The 21,731-nt window shown below is 36.8% G+C and overlaps 1 pseudogene; it reads left to right on the top strand.

Annotated features, from left to right (window-relative positions):
- LOC116134258 overlaps positions 1 to 1,406 on the top strand; it is a 52,149-nt pseudogene extending 50,743 nt beyond the window's left edge.
- Positions 1,407 to 21,731: the final 20,325 nt, after the last annotated feature.

Genomic DNA, 21,731 nt, shown 5'->3' with positions numbered 1-21,731 from the left:
ATGATTTTAATCCAGGTTGAATCAGGGCTCTAAATCTGCGCAAGTCATCCATTTTCTTATAGGTATATTTGTAATATTTTTTGCTGGATGCTTGTAGGTAACTTTGGTCAATCTCAAACCATTGCTCCTATTCAGCCTGCCAGTAGACTGACTTCATCTGCTTATACCTTTGGTAATTAACATTTATCTCCATGATCACCTATAAATTTAATTCAAAATTACTGTTTGTAATCATGATTTTTAAGTTTTACAATCATAGGTCCAGTAATTCCAATTGGTTGACTTGCTCAGGCTTCCAATGCTTCAGTTCGACCATCTTCTAATAGATCTACAAACCAAGCCCGTCAATTTCGACCATCTTCCAATAGATCCGCATACAAAACCCATCCAGTTCGGCCATCTTCTAATAGATCTACATACAAAACCCGTCCAATTCGACCATCTCATACACCACAGTCCCAGACTGATTTGTCAGACCTGCATGCTCTTGCACAAGCAACTAAGGATTTTCCAACCGATCACATAGATCTATTTTTGCTGTTGACTTCCCTGAACTTTGTAAGTTTGCTTCCTTCCATATACAACATTTCTTCAATTTTAAGCAATGATACCCTTCTAATATACCCATATTTTATAGTGGCTGGCTATTTCTATTTCACACTGAAAAATTATAATCGACTTGCACAAATAGGTTGGATGAGAATGGGATCAGGTGTTGATCATGACTTCAATCTGGGGCAAGTAAGGTCCCTTAGATTATTTGTTGATGTTATTTTGTCTAAAGATTGTTCACCACTGTCCATTATTGAGAACTCTCATGGCAGCAAAAGGATCTGTTTTGGCTTATGTACCTTGGTTTATCCATCTCCAAGCTAAGCTAAACATCAAAATGCTTATTTAAGTTTGCCATGGCCAAATTTCCCATGCATGTAGATTTTGGAAATAGACGGTAAACCCTTTATTGTTGCAGAAAATCCAGCTAAACCTCATACGTCAGTGTGCCTCTAATGTTGGTAATGTTAAGGATGATATGAATGCTTGTCATTACAATAGCAATGACTAATTACACTTCTCTATGCAGATTTGGACAAACCTCCTCAACCAAGTGGAAGAGGGTGTTTCTTTTGCAAGAGGGATCTTTCATTCACACCAGAAGCCGATGGCCCCATTTCCCAGCCAAGTATTCCTCCATCTGTTGTAGTTTTGCCATGCGGCCACTACTTCCACAGTCGCTGCCTGGAGATTGTCACTCCTCCAGAGAAGTCTACAGATCCTCCATGCATTCTTTGTGACCTTGATGAGAATGCATCCAGAAGACCAATCTTTTCTCAGGTTTTCTCTGTTCCATTTTCTATCTCTAATCTCAGTGGCATCAGTCAAAGTATAGGAGGGATTGAAGCAGATAAGAATTGAATTTCACTGTACATAGCAAGTCATTAGATTCATATGATGAATAGGCTTCAAAGCAATTAGAAAATAGCAAGTGTACTTAATAATTTCACATTTTGAAGTGGGATTTAGCCATTAATTCGAATTCAGAAATTTATATCAGATTTCTTCACCTTGTATTGGTTACACAAATGATATTATATTTTTGAATCAATATCAACCCTTAAATCATCAATCTAACAACATTTATTACTTAATTAATATAATGATATTATAATTTAGACTTAAGCTTAAAAATTTAGGAATATTTTTTATTATACTATTGGGAGTCAAGCTTATTGATATAGACTCTAAATAATAATAATTAAGTAGGATGTTATTACCAAATTTTAATATTTATGTGGTTTCTATTATAAATATATGTATTAAATTGACCCATTAAGGATAAAATGACAAATTACCAATCATATTATTATTTTCTACAATAAGGTATGAATATATATATATTATATATATATATATAATATATATATATATATATATATATATATATATATATAATATATATATATTATATAATATAAGAAAAGAAAATACTGATTTGGACATAAGGATATGTTTCGTGGACTCTGCCTACGTAATAAAATTAATAATAATATTTGGACAAATAAAAGAACAAAAAAATAATTAAATAATTGAATAATAAGAAAGATAAAGTAAAGTTGTTAAGAAAATAGTCATGTAGAAGGAAGTGCATGGATACTAATTGAAAATACATAACGGATCAAGGAATTAACATGAGAAGAGACAATTAGATTCAGTCGACTGGATACTTTTGAAGCGCGTTTTGTTACATTTATGACTTCAACATGTATGTCCAATCCTTAGATGGTTAAGCACCAAAAAGTAACCGTGTCCTGGTCTCTGATGTCCTTCTATACAAGAATATGATAATCACTTACTAGATGTAGAAGGCGTTAATAAATTTGGCTGTGCTCCCAATAGACGTTCAGTGTCTAATGACTAATGGTAAGTGTGACGCCAAGCAAGTACTCAGATCTTAAATTTCTCTATTTGAGGGATTGTTGGTATTTAAAGAAGTTGGTCTCACCAAAGTTGTTGCCGGCTCTACAAAACCTGCAAGTGATTGAAGTTTACGGCTGTGGTCAAATGGAGGAGATAATAGCATTAGATGATGAAGAAAACGAAGAAGAAAGTAAGACTGAAGGAACCAGTGGTATCACCATATTCGCTTTTCCTAAATTGTGAAAACCGGGTCTGATATACTCCATGTGTTAAAGTTAATCATGTAAATGTTTGAGTCTTTCATATTCCATGTGTTTTGATAAAGTGTATTCATTCATTTCACTGTTTAATTCCATTAATATCCAGAGTTTATTGATTAATTTGACATCCAGTTGAGCTCTCTTATATTATTCTATTTTACTACGTTTTACAAGAATCCATCTGCTCTTAAAGTTGGAAAGTTTTAACTAATTACATGAGATGAGATTCCACCTATAGTTTAATGATCAATTTTTATACAATGAGTACATACGGTAGTATTGATTGCGTTTATTCGTTTGAAGATCAAAAGAATCTTCAAATTAATAGATTTTCTAGAGATTTAGGATGAATCCGTTTGGTTTGAGATAAAGTGAGATATCTATCATATTTGTGCAATTACGTCTACAAGAAAAACTATATTTTGTAACTAATTTTTTAGTAACCGGCTAAAATTAGTGACAGAAAGCCTACATTTATCAACTAAATTGCTATTGATCGGCTAAAGAGGAATAAAATTTTGGAATCACATGTTCCCACATTTGGTGTCTAAACTAAATTTGTTGTGACTAAGCTTGAACATATGTGTGCAACCATGTATTAACATGGGTGTGAGGCGCTCACGGGTAGGTTAAGTAGAGGCACACGAACTGGGACGTGTGTGCAAACAGACAAGGCAGACGAACAAGTGGCTGAGTACACGCATAAGGCAGAGAACAATGTGCGTGGGGTGCATGTGGTCATGCACTAGATGATGGGATGATCAGACAAGGCTGCATGGTTGCTGGACAAAGGCTATGGGACGGTTATACTTGTCTAGATAGACTTGAATGTAAGCCAACTGCTTTGTAATTGCTAGATAGAGTTGTAACTGTTGTTGTAAACTCTATGTAACCGCTATGCCAACATGTATATAAGGCAAGCTGGTTGTAAATTCGTGAGAGGGTGAGAGAGGGCAAGGGATATGTGTGTGTATACATTTGTTGTAACTTGGGTGCTGAATCTGTGATTGGGATCAGATTGTAATCAGTGGGAAACACTGTGTGGATGCTTAAGTTTCCTTGTATTCAGAATCTATAATATAAGGTTGGGTTTTCCCTTATATTCTGTGCATTATACTTTCATTAGCCTCTCTTGTGTATTGTGTTTGCAATTTGTAACAGGGATACGCACACTTGAGCAAGGCTGACAAGTGCTTGGTGTGCTTGTGCCTTGCAGTGCCTAGAAGGGAGTTTCGGCCCTGTGACAGTGGTATCAGAGCTAAGAGAGGGGCAATAGTGGGGTTGGACAGAATCATGTTCTGAGGCTTTCGAAAAGTTGAAGGAAGCCATGGCCTTAGAATCGATGTTGAGATTGCCAAATTTTGAGTTACCTTTCGAAGTGCATACGGATGCTTCGGAGAAAGCCATTGTTGGGATGTTAGTACAGGAGGGACATCCCATAGCTTTTGAGAGTCGAAAGTTAACTGGGGCAGAGCAGTGGTATTCTGCACATGAGAAGGAAATGGTGGCTGTTGTGCATTGTTTGCAGGTGTGGAGAGTGTACTTGTTAGGCACGAATTTTGTAGTGTTAACAGACAATGTGGTCAATACTTTCTTCAAAACACAAAAGAAGTTGTCCCCAAAACAGGCCTGGTGGCAAGAACTTTTGGCTGAGTATGATTTTGCATGGCAACACAAGCCAGGAAGGCACAATCAAGTTGCTGATGCTTTGAGCAAGAAACAGGTGGTTGCTGCTCTATATGCAATAACTTGGGTGGAATCTGACATGTTGGATAGGTTGCGAGTGGTTGCCGATCAAGATGTTGAGTAGAGGGACTTGCTGACATAAGTTCGGGTTGGAACTATACGGCGTTACTAGTTAGAGGATGGGTTGTTGTATGCCAAAGGAGACAGGTTGTATGTCCCAAATAAGGGTGGATTGAGATGATTGTTGCTGAAAGAAGTTCACGATTCACCTTGAGCAGGACATCCTGGTAGAGAGAGAACTTTGGCTTTGTTGACGAGGGATTATTATTGGCCTAAAATGGAAGCTGATATCGAATCCTATGTGAAAACTTTTCTGGTTTGTCAATTAGACAATATAGAAAGAAGAAAGGTAGTAGGGTTGTTACAACCCCTGCCCATTTCGAAGAGGCCTTGGGTGTCAGCCTCTCTTGACTTCATTAACGGGTTCCCAAAGGTGGAAGGTATGCCTTTAGTCCTTGTTGTGGTTGACAGATTTTCAAAATATGATGTTTTTATGGCAGCACCTGTTGCTTGTTCAGTTGAGACAACTGCTTCCTTATTTTATAAAAACATGGTGCAATATTTTGGAGTACTAGTAGACTTAGTTAGTGATCGAGATGCACGGTTTACTAGGCGGTTTTGGATTACTCTTTTCAATATGATGGAAACTGAACTGAAGTTTTCTACAGCCAATCACCCATAGACGGATGGTCAGATTGAACGAGTGAATGCATTGCTGGAGGAGTATCTTCAACATTATCTTACTGCTAGCTAATGAAATTGGCTAGAGTTGTTGGATTCTGCACAGTTTTGCTACAATCTACACAAATCGTCTTCAACAAAGCTGAGTCTTTTTGAGTTGGTGTTGGGGCAACAACCCTTGACCCCAATAGAGATTGCTAGACTGCCAGCAAAAGGAAATTTCCTGCTGCTAACAAGGTGACTAGGGACAGACAAGAGATTATTGACCAAGCTCAAGATAGCTTGCGGAAGACAAGTAAAAGGATGAAAAAGTATGTTGATGCTAAGAGGAGATCGTTAGAGTTTGATGTGGGTGACCAGGTACTACTCAAACTCACTCCTCAAATTTGGAAGAAGATCAATAGCAAACGGGTCCATAAGGCATTGGTTCCAAAGTATGATGGACCATTTGAGGTTGTAAGCAAAGTGGGTGTTGTTGCTTATAGGTTGAAACTGCCAGAACAGATTAAGGTATATCCCACATTTCATGTGAGCTTCTTGAAACCTTTTTATGCAGACAAAGAGAGCTCTTCAAGGACTTAAGCTAAGAGAGCTCCTCCCATGATCAGAAAACAGTTTGATGATGAGATGGAGAAGATTTTAGATCATCGGAGGATGAGACAGTATAAGAAGAATCATCGAATTAAGTATTTGGTGAAGTGGAAAATGGGGAAAGACAGTGAGGTTTCGTGGGAAAGAGATATAGATTTGTGGCAGTTTGAGAACATTGTACAGGAGTACATTTCCACCATTCCGACGAGGACGTCAGGCTCTTCTGGTGGGGGTGGTTTGTGAGACTTTAAGGATGCCAAGGGCATGGATAGACGTGTGGCTTTCATCCTTAGCCATAACCTTGCCAAGACAATACACGAGTGTATGCTAAACAAGGATAGATGAGATCAGGTATAGGGTGCTTGAGCGTTCGGATGCCAAGTACTCACTGATGAGATGGTTAGCGGGTGTGGACACTTGCAAGCTTGAACATGCGTGTGCAGACATGTATTAACATGGGAGTGGGGCGCTTATGGGTAGGTTAAATAGAGGCATACGAGCTGGGACGTGTGCAAACAGAAAGGGCAAACATCAAGTGGCTAAGTACACACATAAGACAAAGAACAATGAGCGTGGGGTGCATGTGGTCATGCACTGGTTGATAGGATGATCAGACAAGGCTACATGATTTCTGGACAAAGGCTGTGGGACGGTTATATTTGTCTAAATAGACTTGAATGTAAGCAACCGCTAGATAGGGTGGTAACTGTTGTTGTAACCTCTATGTAACTGCTATGCCAACATGTATATAAGACAAGCAGGTTGTAAATTTGGGAGAGAGTGAGAGAGGGTAAGAGATATGTGTGTGTATACATTTGTTGTAACTTGGGTGCTGAATCTATGATTGGGATCAGATTGTAATCAGTGGGAAACACTGTATAGGTGCTTAAGTTTCCTTGTATTTGAAATCTATAATATAAGGTTAGATTTTCCCATATATTCTGTGCATTATACTTTCATTAGCCTCTCTTGTGTATTGTGTTTGCAATTTGTAACAGGAATACACACATTTGAGGAAGGCTAACAAGTGCTTGGTGTGCTTGTGTCGTGCAGTGCCTAGAAAGGAGTTTAGGCCATATGATAGTAGCGGCACCCTTGCTCATAACTCCAAGGTAAGTATCACCCTTGTTCTTTTTTGAATCTGTTTATTCCCTCATAGCATTCATCAATTGCATCAGATTCATAGTGATCTGCTCACCACTAGACTCTCCCTCTTCACCCATCAAAGCATTAAGCTTTTCTCTCTTTGGGCAATCCCTTGCCCTATGTGGTCCTCCACAAATGAAACAATCGGACATCATTTTACCCTCTTTGTTTTCCTTAGAGAAATTACTACCAACAGCTGCCTTCCCCTTTTTGCTAGTAGAATTTCTTTTCTGAAATTGGAAGTCCTTCTTCTTGCTTCCCTGGATTTCCCTCTTTTCCTTCTTCTTTGCTTTTACTGCAATAATAGGCTCCCTCTCCTTGCTATTTTTGAAGTCTACCAACCCATCAACCACAGCAATAGCACTAGGCAAAGCCTGCACTTTTTGCCTTCTCAATTCAACTTGCGCCCAACCTTGCAAACCTGACATAAAGTTAAACAACTTGTCCTCCTCAGACATATTTTGAATGTCTAACAACAAGGAACTAAACTCCTTTACATACTCCCTCATAGTACCCTTTTGCTGGAGCTTTTTCATCAAATCCCTAACATTCCATGATGTATTTCCTGCAAGAATTGATCCTTCAATTCCTTCTTAAGTTTCTCCCAAGTATCAACCCTGGGTCTATCCGCACTCACATCATCTACCAGTCTTATGCGCCACCACAATTTAGCATCACCAACCAAATACATACTAGTTATCGAGACCTTCTCCACATCAGGGACTTTTGCGGCCTTAAAATTGTTAGAGTAGATGCCCTAGAGCCAATCAATTATTGTAGAATTGACTCTTTGTAATAATGTTCATTAATCAATAATAAAAGGCATTTTATTCTATATCGCGTAAATCATTATTATTGCAATATGTATTGATATATGTCCTTAGAATGGTAGAATCGTGACGAGGGTATCAAGTGTTTCAAATCTTGATAGTGAGAACTCTATGAGCACATATGATGGCCATTCTAGAAACGTCCGTAGCCCTAGTATTATTCTAAAGTAAGGGCACAGATAATACGGTAAGGCTATCATAGTGTTGAACGACCCTGTCGAAAGGCAGTGACTGATCTCACTTGTCAAGGTTGTTTGGTGACAACCTGGTGCAACACATGGGTGTTTGCTGTAGGCGATTATACCGCAGCAAGTTCATTGGACTGACCCACCAGAGGATTCCATATGGATGGTAACCCCAGTGTTTATGGAACAAATCCTCTAACGAATGGTGGTGCATGTGATCCTTAGACTTAAGATCACCGGAGTGCCTTATGCACCGATTGGTGCAGTTTGACACTAGCCTAACGCAGTTCTTTTCAGAGCTGTCAATACGGTGGTGATTGGCTGCATCGAGGAGTGTATCAAGACTATGGTGGATTGACAGAGGATTCATCACTCCCGGGTACGGGAGAAGTTATCTCACGGCGCAATTCAGTATATGGCAATGACACTAAAACTGTGGCCACAGTGGGATTGAGTTGTTGCTCTATCCGGATTATAATAAAGGTCATTGATCCAAAAACTGAATATATAATATCAAGAGTAACCGAAGGTTGACACTATTTCTATGCCTTCGTCTCGTCGAGATAACGTATGATGAAAGGATCGAATTGTATAGTAACTATATCGTTGACAGGTAGTTACTCTGCTGAATCCGAATCTATCGGGTGGCCATGATGCCTTACTAGGGGCCAATCTTGGTCTGTGTATAAGTGAGACGATTAATTGGTGTTAATCGCGATACTATACACTACTGGTAAGATGAGGAGCCTATGGGTCACACACATAGAAGACAATTTAAGATCCAAGAAGAAAGAAGGGCATTTTCGTCTTTTTGGGTGAAAGGGTATTTTGGTAATTTCGCAGTGCAATTAAATTTGCTGAGGTCGTAGCCTTTTATTTAATTTGTTAGAAAAATTAAATAAGTGAGATTACGGTTAAATGTGTGTTCGCACATATTTAATTAAATCATCATTCTTGTTAAATGTTAATATATATTAAATATATATATTAATTGATTTTTAATTGAAATAATGATGAAATAAATAAAATATCTAATTTGGGAGTGTTTGGCAACATGGTGTGTTTGGGTTGGAGCCCAAGCCCATTCCATATGGGAATAGGGCAACTTAGTTTGCCTATAAAAGAAAATGTGTGTGTGAAATTAAAAGAGTTTTTTTTTTTAGTTCATTTTCAATTAAAACAAACACACACAACAGCCCCATTTAGACTCTCCATGCCACTTTCACTATTTGATTGAAAATCAAATTTTTTTTATTTTGTACTTCTTGATTTCTTAAGGCCAAGGAGGATCTGGCAAATCCCTCCTTGGTTCTTGGTGGTTGTCTTCGTGTGGACTTCTTGGTTCGATCCTATACTTGGATAGGTAGCAAACACGTTCAGAGACAATATTGGTGGAGCCTCCAACGTGGGTATGGTTTCTCAAACCTTGAACTAATTTTCTGCAGATTAGTTTATTTTATATAAATTGTGATTTTTGTACCCGGATCTTGGTTCTAAGGAACGATCGATGGTTGTAATTTTTTGTCCGCTGCGCAACCGGGTCGTTTACTAACAAAAATACTGCTCCATATCCCACAAGAAATTTTCCAATTCCTTGGCATTTCTAGCACCCTGAAAAGCCTTAGGTTCGGATACTCTTATCTTGGTTGTACTTTCCCCATCAAGACTACAAGGGAGAGCATGCTTCAGCAAGGCATTGTCATTCTCTAGGGCCTTTGGTCTCTTGCTAGTCATGTCCACCATTTCCATAAATTGCTTATAGAGAATTTCAAAACCTTGATCAATTTGATCAAGTCTCTCATTGATGGTCATAGTCTGGCCATCTTGAATTTCACCCAGCAACTCCTCTAACCGAGTCACTCTTTCCCTTAAGGCGTCCATCTCAACCCTTCTTGGCATGAAACAATAATAAGGAAAATATAAGAACGAACCTGGTTACAACCAGGCTCTGATACCACTATCACAACATCCGACACTTCAACTTTTTTATCAGCTTTATCTCTATCATTGCTGCCAGATATGTTTCCTGCCCTTTCTTTAGCCCACGCTTCACTGTTGTGGCTGAGATAGTGGTAAGCTTAGCCTGCCCTGGTTTGCCACTCACCCCAGATGAACAGCAAGATACAAAACAAGGACTTGATTCATGATTTATCATCATGCCACTCAAGTAAGGTATCACTGACACCTTTGCTGCCTTGAAGAACTCTATCCCCAAAATAACATCAAAATCATCTAAAGGAACAGTAGTCAAGTTGATCGTACTTGTCCAACAACCCACACATACCTGCACATTGTAAGCTATTCTAGTCACCCCACGTGCACTAGAGTTCACAACCTTCACCATTATAGAACTCTTGGAAAGTGCTAGCCCCAACTTTGAAACAACCCTATCTACCACAAAATTATGAGTTGCTCCCATATTCAGCAAGGCTTTAACTTGACTATCCCTTACTTTCAAATCAACAAATAGTAGAGCATTTCGAGCGGCACCTTTGCTTACAACTCCAAGGTAAGTATCACCCTTGTTCTTCTTTGAATCCGTTTCTGCCCTCATAGCATTCATGACTAGATGATAGGATGATGTGAGTGCGGGTAAACCCAAGGTTGATACTTGGGAGAAACTCAAGAGGAATTGAAGGATCAATTCTTGCCGAGAAATACATCATGGAATGTTAGGGACCGGATGAAAAAGCTCCAGCGAAAGGGTACTGTAAAGGAGTATGTAAAGGAGTTTAGTTCCTTGTTGTTAGACATTCAAAACATGTCCGAGTAAGACAAGTTGTTTAACTTTATGTTAGGTTTGCAAGGCTAGACGCAAGTTGAATTGAGAAGGCAAAAAGTGCAGGATTTGCTTAATGTTATTGCTCCGGCGGATGGGTTGGTAGACTTCAAAACTAGCAAGGAGAGGGAGCCTATTGTTGCAACAAAAGCAAAGAAGAATGAACACCGGGAAATCAAGGGAAGCAAGAAGAAGGACTTCCAATTTCAGAAGAGAAATTCTACTAGCGAAAAGAGGAAGGCAGTTGCTAGCAGTAATTTCTCTAAGGAAAACAAAGAGGGTAAAATGATGTCTGGTTGTTTCATTTGTGGAGGACCTAGCGGGCGTGGGCACTTACAAGCTTGAACATGCGCATGCAGGCATGCATTAACATGGGTGTGAGGCGCCCATGGGCAGGTCAAGCAAAGGCACACGAGCTGGGACACGTGCAAACAGACAAGGCAAACAAGAAGTGGCTGAGTACACGCATAAGGCAGAGAACAATGTGCATGGGATGCATGTGGTCATGCACTAGATGATGGGATGATCAGACAAGGCTGCATGGTTGCTGGACAAAGGCTGTGAGATGGTTATACTTGTCTAGATAGACTTGAATGTAAGCCGACTGCTTTGTAACTGCTAGATAGGGTTGTAACTGTTGTTGTAACCTTTATGTAACCGCTATGCCAACATGTATATAAGGCAAGCAGGTTGTAAATTCGTGAGAGGGTCAGAGAGGGCAAGGGATATGTGTGTGTATACATTTGTTGTAACTTAGGTGCTGAATCTGTGATTGGGATCAGATTGTAATCAGTGGGAAACACTGTGTGGGTGGTTAAGTTTCCTTGTATTCGGAATCTATAATATAAGGTTGGGTTTTCTCGTATATTCTATGCATTTAATAACTAAATCATTAGATACGAAATGTAAGAAACCAAATTGGGCATACACATTTCTCAACTAAAAACGAAATGTTTTTTTTCACTAATTATTTTCTTATAAAAACATACATTCTATAACTAATTTTATAATAGTAGAAAGTAATTTACCAGATTTGGATTTAACATTCAGTGTCTGGAATTATTGGAATTTACCATTAATTTTTTGCTCATTAAAAGATACATTTTTCGACTAATAGAATAGTTGTGAAACACTTTTACCAAATTACCTTTACACATTCAGCGTCTATTTTTTTTTGGAATTCGCGAGAAATTTTTTTCTCACTAAAAAGTACATTCTTCAACTAATTGATTAGTTGTGATACAATTTTACCAAATTATCCTTACATATTCATTGTCTAAGTTCAAGGACTATTTCAAACAGCAATTAGTAACTAAATTGCTAGTCACTAAGAAAAAACTTTCCACGTCTAACTTAACATTTAGTTGTCCATTCTTTTCACGACAGCGATTTTGTAATTATATGGCGACTACATAAAATTCAACGCACAAAACAATTAACATCTAAATTGGACGATCTGCGTCTAATTTTGCTAGACACCGAAAGTCATTTTTCTTGTAGATATACCTTGATTCATTAGGCTTGTAGAATGTTTCGTGGTCCTGAGGATTAGGCAGGCTGCAATGTTGGTCTGGATCCCTTAGATACCTAAAAAAAAAAAGGAAAATTGAGAAAATTATATTTTGATTTCCTTTTGCCAAAAAAGTTGTTTTTGATTCCTTGCTTCAAGTCTATTCTGGGCTATATTCCATTTTCTTTGTCATTATCTACTCTTTGATTTCCCTTCTTTTCACACAGAATACCATCATTCTTTAAACTAGAAGGGATTGCCATTTGAACCTCAAGACTTTTTATACTTAATATTAATGTTGAGCCCATATCTTATACTTTTTTTTTCTAGTAACTGGAGTGTCCGAGCCAGTTTATGCATATTTTAACTAATCCTTGAGATCTATTAAACACCCTATAAACCTAAAGAACCAATAAAATCACAATGTTATTGTGGTAGGTAGCCTCAAAGTTTGAACTCATGAACTCAAAGAAAGAAACAAATCTCCTTAACCGTCAGGCCAACCTTTTGAGGTTATTTTTTTGGGTAACCGAGGCTTTTGGGTTAGCTTACGCGTACTTTAACTAACTTACAATGTCTATTGAACACTCTAAAATCTTAAATGACTAGGTAAATCACGATGTTATTATGATAGGTGTGACTCTAAGGTTTGAATTTAAAAACTCAAAGAAATGAGCAAACCTTCTTATCGTCAAGTCAACCCCTTAGGGTTAAACATATTCTACATCTGCACACCTCTTTCCAGTGACTTATCTCTTGTTTTGTTGACTTATCTTTACCAAACCACTCCTAACATATATAGATTACGTAATTTTTTTTTCTTGCCAGTTACTTTTTATTCTTTTGCTAATGATTAGTTGAATTGAAATAAAACACAAATTTAACACGTTAAGAAGTTATTAAGTTTGCCATAATTCCGTTGGGTGATAAAGATGTCTAAATAGACACTTCCCTCTTAAAAGTAATTTATGAATTTCATATATATATATATATATATATAGAATCATTCAAGAAATCCTAAATTCTTTAATATTTAAAATAAAATTTTCATGTAATATTTTTTATTTTGTTAGCTTTTAATTTTTTTTAATTTTTTAATTTTTATGGTTTCTTTCCTATTTTATTAAAATTTGATTTTTTTTAAATATTAAATTTATTATAAAATTGTTTTGTCTTTAAAAGGGAAAGTGCCTATTTAGGCATCTTTATCATCCCTCAGTATTTGTGGAAAACCTCAAGGGCTTAAATTTAATAATTTCTTAACGCCCGTTAAAAATATGCATGTTTTTATGACTTGTTGAAATCTATGGGTGTATTTATTTATACGAAACCTGACGGGTGAATTATAAACTTCCTTAAAATAAATAAGAAAATTTGTAAGAATAATATTCATAATCACCATTATTGTATATATTACATTCATTTATTTCAACCGAAAAAAAAAGACAGAATCTTGACAAAATAGATAATTTTCAATGTAATTTATTTCTTCTTGCATACTTCAACATAGATTCTTTTCGTAACTATTATGCATGTTTAAGTATTAATATTATCCATGAATAATGGTTATTTAATTTTCAAGCTGAATCACATTTTCCCACCCTAAGTATCATGAATGAAAATTAATAACCCTGTTTGAGACCCATTTTTTAAATTTCTAAGGGTGCGTTTGATTCTCTATTTCTACCAATATTCCCAATCCTATTCCTCAAATATTGTTTGACACATTATTTGAGAAATATTACTATATTTTTTAATTACTTTTAGATCCCTTAAGTTTATTAATTTCATTAAATACCCCCAAAAAAGTTTAAAAATTAACGAAAATACCCCCACCGACCCATACTTGCCAAATTCCGGCAACCACCATCAGTGGTAGCCGGAATCTGCCACAACGGTGAATTACGAACCGAAACTATCCGGCAATTCACTGATTTGATCTTTTGCGGCCACATGTGGCCATCAGTGACGGCTAAAGAAATGGCCGTCGTTGAAGGTCAACGACGGCCAAGGACTTCTTTGGCCTTTTTCGGCCGTCGACGGCCACATCCGGCCGAGGATCTGGTCTTTTCCGACCAGATCCGTGGTGGATCTTGCCGGAAAAGGCCATATCGACGCCATACCTGCCAGTATGTGTCGTTACGTAATTTTTCGGCCAGATGTCGACGGTGGTGGCCAGAATCTGGCACTGCAGGTGATAGGGGTGTTTTTGTCATTTTACAATATTTTTTTATATTTGGGTGTTTACTAAATTAGCAAATCTAAGGGGTTTTTTTATAAATTTTTAAATTTACATTGTAATACTCTCATATTCAACTACCCAATATTATTTCTAAAATTCTATCCAAAATAATAAAATAAACGCATCATAAACGTTCAAAGGGTATATATTGTGTATCTAAATAAATCTTCTCTATATGGTTTAACCTAAAAACCCCTATTTTCTCTCATATTCGTACTCAACCAAAAATAGTAAGAAAAGGACAATTATTTATTTAAAAAAAAAGGGGGGGGGGGGGGGGGGGGGGAGAAAAGTTTCATTGTCAGTAGCCAAACGCTGCCTTCACTACCTAGCCGGTCCACCCGACGGCGTCTAACGAGGCAGGGTCGCAGCCTATGCCAGTGGTGTTTTACCTAACCGATTGGTTGCTATCTGGCGTCACAGCAAACCATCTGCACCTTTACAGCAGGAACAACTCCCTCTCCATCCTTCGTAACTGCCCCTCAAACTTCACTTCCATCTCAGTTCTCACATAGAATGATACCCACTCCCACCTTCCACTTTCATAACTCAGACTCGAGATTTATTTGGTTTATCCTCCTAAAACTAAATGACAATATCATCTCCCCAATTATTCTATACAAATTACAAATTCATCCTCTGTCCCTAACTCCACAATCATCATAATAGAAATAACAAAAGAAAATATTTACAAAGACAAATCCCATAAAACCCATAATCTGGACAATGTCTTTTGATAATGAAATGAAGTTTTGAGAAATGGTTTAGGGGTGATATAAAAGAGGAGAGTAATAAGGGGTTTAGAGGAGAAATCAGGGCCGATTTGGGTTGGTAGCAAGCAGAGATGGGCATTTTCCCTGACCCGCCCCGTACAGGACAGGTATTCCCAGAAAAATCGAGGAGAGGGACGGGGACAGGACGAGGACAGGGATAGAGGTCGCCTCGCCACCCCCCGCCCTACATAGCATCCAAACCCATTCCTTCTCTTCACTTTCACTCTCTTTCTATTTCCTGCATCACTCTCTCTCGCACCATCTCACCAGAACCCACTACATCTGTCCTCGACTTCTCCTTCGCTCTTTAACAAACATTCCACATCCTCTGAATCCATTTCCCTCTCCTCAGTCAACTGTTCTTCGTTTTCACTGCCGATTCACTCTCATGAATCCATCTTCAAAACCCCGCACAAAGACTACACCTCTCCCTTTCCTCAATCAACTCTTCTTCTTCTTGTATGTAGTTGTTATGTTACTGTTAAAAAAGAGAGGAAGGAGGGAGATGAAATAGCATAACATGTTCTCTCACAAGATAGTAAAATGTTTGTAGAGCGAATAAGCAATCAATCATGGGAACAAACACAAGGCTTAAGAATTTGTCAGAGTCAAATATACAGAAGAGAGAGAAAACCCAAAAAAAAAAAAAAAAAACGCACTGATCCGGAAACTACCATAATGCCCTTGAGATATTTAAATAATTACGAAATGTCCCCTCTTTCTTTTATTTTTTCTTCCCTTTCCTCTCTTCCCTCTCTTTTATTTTTACGGGTACTGTTGAGTGTAGTGTTGGGTGGTTGGTGTTGCAGTCGTGAGTGTTGGTGGTGGTTGTCGTTGTAGCTGCAATGGTGGTGTTGGTGGCGGTGGCAACAACTGGTTGCAATGGTGAACTGAGATGGGATTTCGGCCCCGCCCTGCACCCACCTCTAGTAGCAAGGTTGTGAGGGTGTGGTATGACAATGAAAAGTGAAAAGATACACTAGTTAATAGAAGTATGTCAACTAACAGCTATAGGGGGCGGCCAGGGATAATTTTTCATACCTTTGGGGTAACCTTAGAGGAGGTGAGGAATAATAGTCCAAAAATTTGAAAGCCAGTGATTTAGGGGAGGCATTATTGTCATTGCAACATCTTTAACGATGATAGATGCCAAACATCATATTAACGGAGAGTGGTACATTGATAGTTTCCCTTGGATACTAATTGTCAATTCGCCATACGTAGGGTGAGAAAATGTATTATGGCCGTTATAGTACTTAATTAGTGTCGAGGTTAATCAACTATATTTTAAAAGGTTAAAATTATGGAAGGAAGAAACATATATAAAATGAAAAACTCTATGTTTACATAATTATAAAAGGTTCATATGGTTCATTTCCTCTTCTCTTTCTTCCTCCATTATACTCTTCTTTCCTTTCTCATTATTTAAAAAAAAAAAAAAAAAAAAAAAAAACCTCATTGCATCTTTCAACACAAAATATTTTCTTATTAACGTCCAAATCTATTGAGTAAAAAATATTTAAGAAACCCTTTTTAGTGGAATAAATTGAAAAATGACTACAAATTAAGGATTCTTTGGCTTGTAATGATTAACTTTCTAGTTCTTTTGCTCAGTGTTTTGAAACTTGACTTGGGGTGTCACTTGGCCAAGGGGTTAGGTCCCAGGTTTGATCGGTCTTGCGATGATCCAATAAGTTTGAAATCGTACCAACACACCCCTAATAAATACATATAAGTCCTTGCAGGTTTGAAATCCAGCAAACAAAACCCTATGATCTTACCACACAGTTAGGGTCTTAATATTTTCGACCAAATTTCAGCTGATTCTGACCGCCAAAATTCAATTCAACACCACCACCTGAACCACCGACCTCTACTATACAAAACCCTTCAAATCCTGGCACTTGGTAGCCTTTTTTTTTAACGGTCGTGACTCATGTATACTACCACGATTGGGTTGATTTTTTTCGGCCAAACTCTGGCCAATTCTAGTAGCCAAAATTCATTCTGGCACCACTACGTGAACCATTGGCCTTCACTCCACAAAGTCCCTCTAACCCTAGCACTTGATAGCACCCTGTTCATCGGCCATGACTTGCGTATACCGCCGTGATTGGGTTGATTTTGGGGTCCAAAATTCAATCCTACACCACCTCTTGAACCAACAACTTCCACTCTACAAAACCCCTTTAATTCGACACTTGGTAGCCCCTCATTCGTCAACGATCAGGTTAGCGATTTTAGGAACAGTTGAAAGTGGTAACCCGGCCTAGAGAGGGCCCCGGGTCCTGGTCTGACTGGTTAAACTGGTCGTGCCGGTCCAGTTTTAGAACACTACTTTTGCTTGTAATGTTATTTTTTGTTATGGACATAATTATGCTTAGCATGGACTCACAAAACTCCTTTAATTAGATCTATATTAGGCTCTTTAGTTCCTCCACATCTTTCTTCAATGGTTCTAGCCTCTTGATAGCATTTGTTATGGAAGGTTCTACCTCAACAAGCCTAATCTCCAAAGTTCTTACTATGTCACAAGACTTTCTCTTGATTGTGTTTCTTCTTCCTTGGATTTAGGGCGAACTCTTTTTCGCTATTCACTTCGCCCACATTGCTTTCATTTGACAAAATTTCTTCTTTCTCAAGTTCTTGAACCCATTTTGATACAATTACTACAACCCTCGTAAAAGTTTGCGACCTTAATGCTCAACTCAAGAGAGATTGGTTTAAGTATGCCTTAAAACACATATGCATACTTAGGAAAGTAAACACAAAAATAAAGATTAATATAAACTTTCTTTTGTATTACTAATCTAAAAAGAATACTAATGCCTGGTCTTGAATATTGAATGATAAAGTCCTTATTTATACTACTTTACTTACACAATCAATAACTAAGATATGTACAAAGTATTATTACAATCAAACATTAATATTGGTCCAGTGACATACATTGCATGATTTTTCTATCATTCCATGGTATATTCCTTATCCCATCCCTACCATTTCCAAAAATATGTGGCAGGTGGTAGATAAGGATGAGGATGAGAATAAAATAGTCAGAATGATGCTCTAATAAGATTTAGCAAAAACACCCCAGCTTATATAAAACTTTAATATTTAACAAAATCACCCCCACCATCCCAAGCACTATTCACCATCGCCATTCGCTGTCGTCGTCATCCGCCATCGGAAGTCGCCAAAAGTCACTGAAAATTGTTGGGAGTTGCCAAGAGTCACAGAGAGGCTCAGCTACGGCCGTTTCTAGCCATATTGATGGCAAAAAATGGCCATATCAAAGTAGATCTAGCTGAAATGGCCAGAATAGATCTCGCCATTTCTGACAAGATCTACTTTGATATGGCCATTTCTGACCAAATCTACTTTGATATGACCATTTCTAACCAGATCTACTTTGATATGGCCATTTATGACCAGATCTAGTTTGATGGCAAAAAATGGCCGACAGTAGTTGTTTGCAATTTATTTTTAATTCAAGCATAATTTTGTCCAAAAACTTAATCAAACGTGGGTAAAATTGTATAAGCTATATTGATGTAAATTGATTTTAAAACATGAGCATTATTGTCCAAAAATTTTATTAATAAGGAATAAAATTGTAGCAAAAATAAGATAACCAAGTAATCTTAAAATACCTAAGAAAATGGAGGTTACTAGATTACCTCCAATATTACTAATAGTAACTAATATTGGTATTGTAAGATTACCAAAATCTTATATTACTTGACAACCAAACGTAATAATCAAGTACTATAAGATGACATAACCTTAGTAATCCTATATAACCGCAAACCAAACACCCCCGTGTTATCTCGCAAGATTGTAAAATGTTTATAAAGCAATCAACCATGGGGACAAACACAAGGCTCAAGAATTTGTCAGCAACAATTAATCAAATATATAGAAGAAAGAGAAAACAAAAAAAGAAAAAAATACGCACTGGTCCAGTACATTAGCATACTGCCCCTGAGATATTAAATAATTACGAAATGTCCTCTATATATATACCCAGTTTTTCCACACACCCAACCCTAATTACATTTTCTACTGATTCTTTCCCCATCATCATCATCATCATCTTCTTCTCTCTCTTTTTCCCTGCTTTCTTTTATTTTTTCTTCCCTTTCCTCTTTTCACTCTCTTTTTTATTTTTACGAGTAGCGTTGAGAGTTTTGTTGGCTAGTCGTGTTGGGTATTTGGTGTTGTAGTGGTGAGTGTTTGTGGTGGTTGTTGTTGGGGCTACAATGGTGGTGTTGGTGGCAGCCGTAGCAACTAGTTGCAATGGTAAACTGAGATGGGAGTTTTGGGGTTGAGAATGTGCTAGTGGTGACATTGTCCTTCCTCGCCAATCTCTAGTCACCAATGACGCAGTCCAAGGATTTTTCCCTTACAAAATCCCCGTAGTCCGAGGACGGGAATTCCCTGTCATCCCTGTGGACAAGGACAGGGCTGGAATCCTTGTAGAGAGTGGTGACTGATCCTTGGCCAACCACGTGCCTATCTAGCAAAGCTGTTAGGGGTGTGGTGTGACAATGAAAAGTGAACTGGGTGAGGTGTGGAGTAACGATGGTAAAGTGGGTGAGATGGTGGTAGGGTTTCTTAATTATTTTTCTTGGTTTGTAAATGTATTTCAAATTTTTAACTAAACTGTTATCAATTGTATATATTTATATTAAAAATTTGGGACTATTATCCCTCACCTCCCTCAGGTTTCAGTTTAAACTCAAACCCCAAAGGTTAATACATTTGAAGAATCATCCAATACCTCCCCGTTTTAGTCGTTAATTGACGAATTCTGTTATCTAGTGCATTTTATTTACCCCCTCTAAGATCAAATAATATTAAATCATCCACTTTCTTTCAAAAATATTAAAAACAACATTCCTATTAGTGATATGTTAAGGCTTCATCCAATTTTAAAATTAAAAACCCACGTTTCCCCTCCATGACTTATCAACTTAAAAAATATAATTTTTTATTCTTTATTATTTTATAAATAATTTAAAAATAGTTTTTTTAATCATCTTTTGAGCAAAAAAAACTTAGTTTTACTAAAATTTCGTTATTTTGATTTTGTCTCAATTAAAATTACTTTAAGGTTGATTATAAAGGATCTAGCCTTTGTTTAGATCATAACATAAAATTCAATACATTTGATTAGAATAAAATTCGTTTTAAATAATTATTGCAAACTACCTTGTTATTTCCTTTTTTGTTAAATGACTAGTTTTAATAATATATCAACTTTATAATGTTTGAATGAAAATATAATTATATCTAAAGTTGACAAATCAACATTAATTTAGTATCTCTTATTTATTTAATCAGATTTAAATTATTTTTATTAATATTAATCTTTTTTTAATAATTAATAATAATTGTTTAGCTACTTTATCCTTTTCAAAAAACAATTATCATACAATTTTTTTCATTTTCAGCTTATTTTCTTTCACTAAAAGCAGTCTAAATCTATTTATTTTGTAATTTGTTAAGTTCATCTATCTTATCAAAATTCGATTTTTTATTTTTATTTTTTCATTGAAATGTGTAACTTTTGTTTAGATTTGTTATATAAATGTGTAACCTTACTTTGAAACGTATAATTGTAAGTTCAAAGTTGATTTGTTGGATTTGAATATTTATTCATTGAAGAATTTAAGAAATTTATTAAGTTCGTAAGTGATGAGAAGGGTAAAATAAACTTTTAATTTTAAATTTGGATGGAACCTTAGGGGTGTTTTAAATACTTTTGAAATGAATTGGATGAGTTGGACATTAACCAGCCTCATAGGGAGTAAAAAGATCCACTATTTAATGGAAATATGTCAACTAACAGCTATAGGGGGAGGTCAAGGATAATTTTTCTTACATTTGGGGTGTGACTAACTGAAACTGAAACCTCATAGGAGGTGAGGAATAGTAGTCCAAAATTTTGAAAGCTAGTGATTTAGGAGGGGCATTATTGTCATTGCAACATCTTTAACGGCGTTAGATGCCAAACATCATATTAACGGAGGGTGGAACATTGATAGTTTCCCTCGGAATATTAATTGTCAATTCGTCATACCTAGGGTTAAAAAATGTATTTTGGCCTTCATAATACTTAATTAATGTTGAGGGCTTAGAATTTAATCAACTGTTCAAATTTTAAAGGGTTAAAATTATGGAAGGAAGAAACATGTATATAAAGAAAAACTCTATGTTTACATAAGAACATTATAAAAAGGTTCATATGGTTTTTACAAAATGCCATCTATTACTTTCATATCCTCTTTTCTTCTCCCTTTATTCTCTTATTTCCTTTCTCATTATTAAACAAAACTCATTGTATCTTTCAACACAAAATCGTTTCTAATTAATGTCTAAATCTATTGAGTAAAAAATATTTAAGAAACCCTTTTTAATGGAATAAATTGAAAAATGACTACAAATTAAGGATTCTTTGGCTTGTAATGATTAACTTTCTAGTACTTTTGCTCAGTGTTTTGAAACCCAACTTGGGGTGTCACTCGGCCAAGGGGTCGAGTCTCGAGTTGATCGATCCAATCGGTTAAA

The sequence above is a fragment of the Pistacia vera genome, unplaced genomic scaffold (genome assembly GCF_008641045.1).
Source record: "Pistacia vera cultivar Batoury unplaced genomic scaffold, PisVer_v2 Contig1002, whole genome shotgun sequence".
Classification (NCBI taxonomy): Eukaryota; Viridiplantae; Streptophyta; class Magnoliopsida; order Sapindales; family Anacardiaceae; genus Pistacia; species Pistacia vera.
The sequence above is the reverse complement of the archived record's forward strand: the minus strand, read 5'-3'. Positions and strand labels throughout refer to the sequence as shown.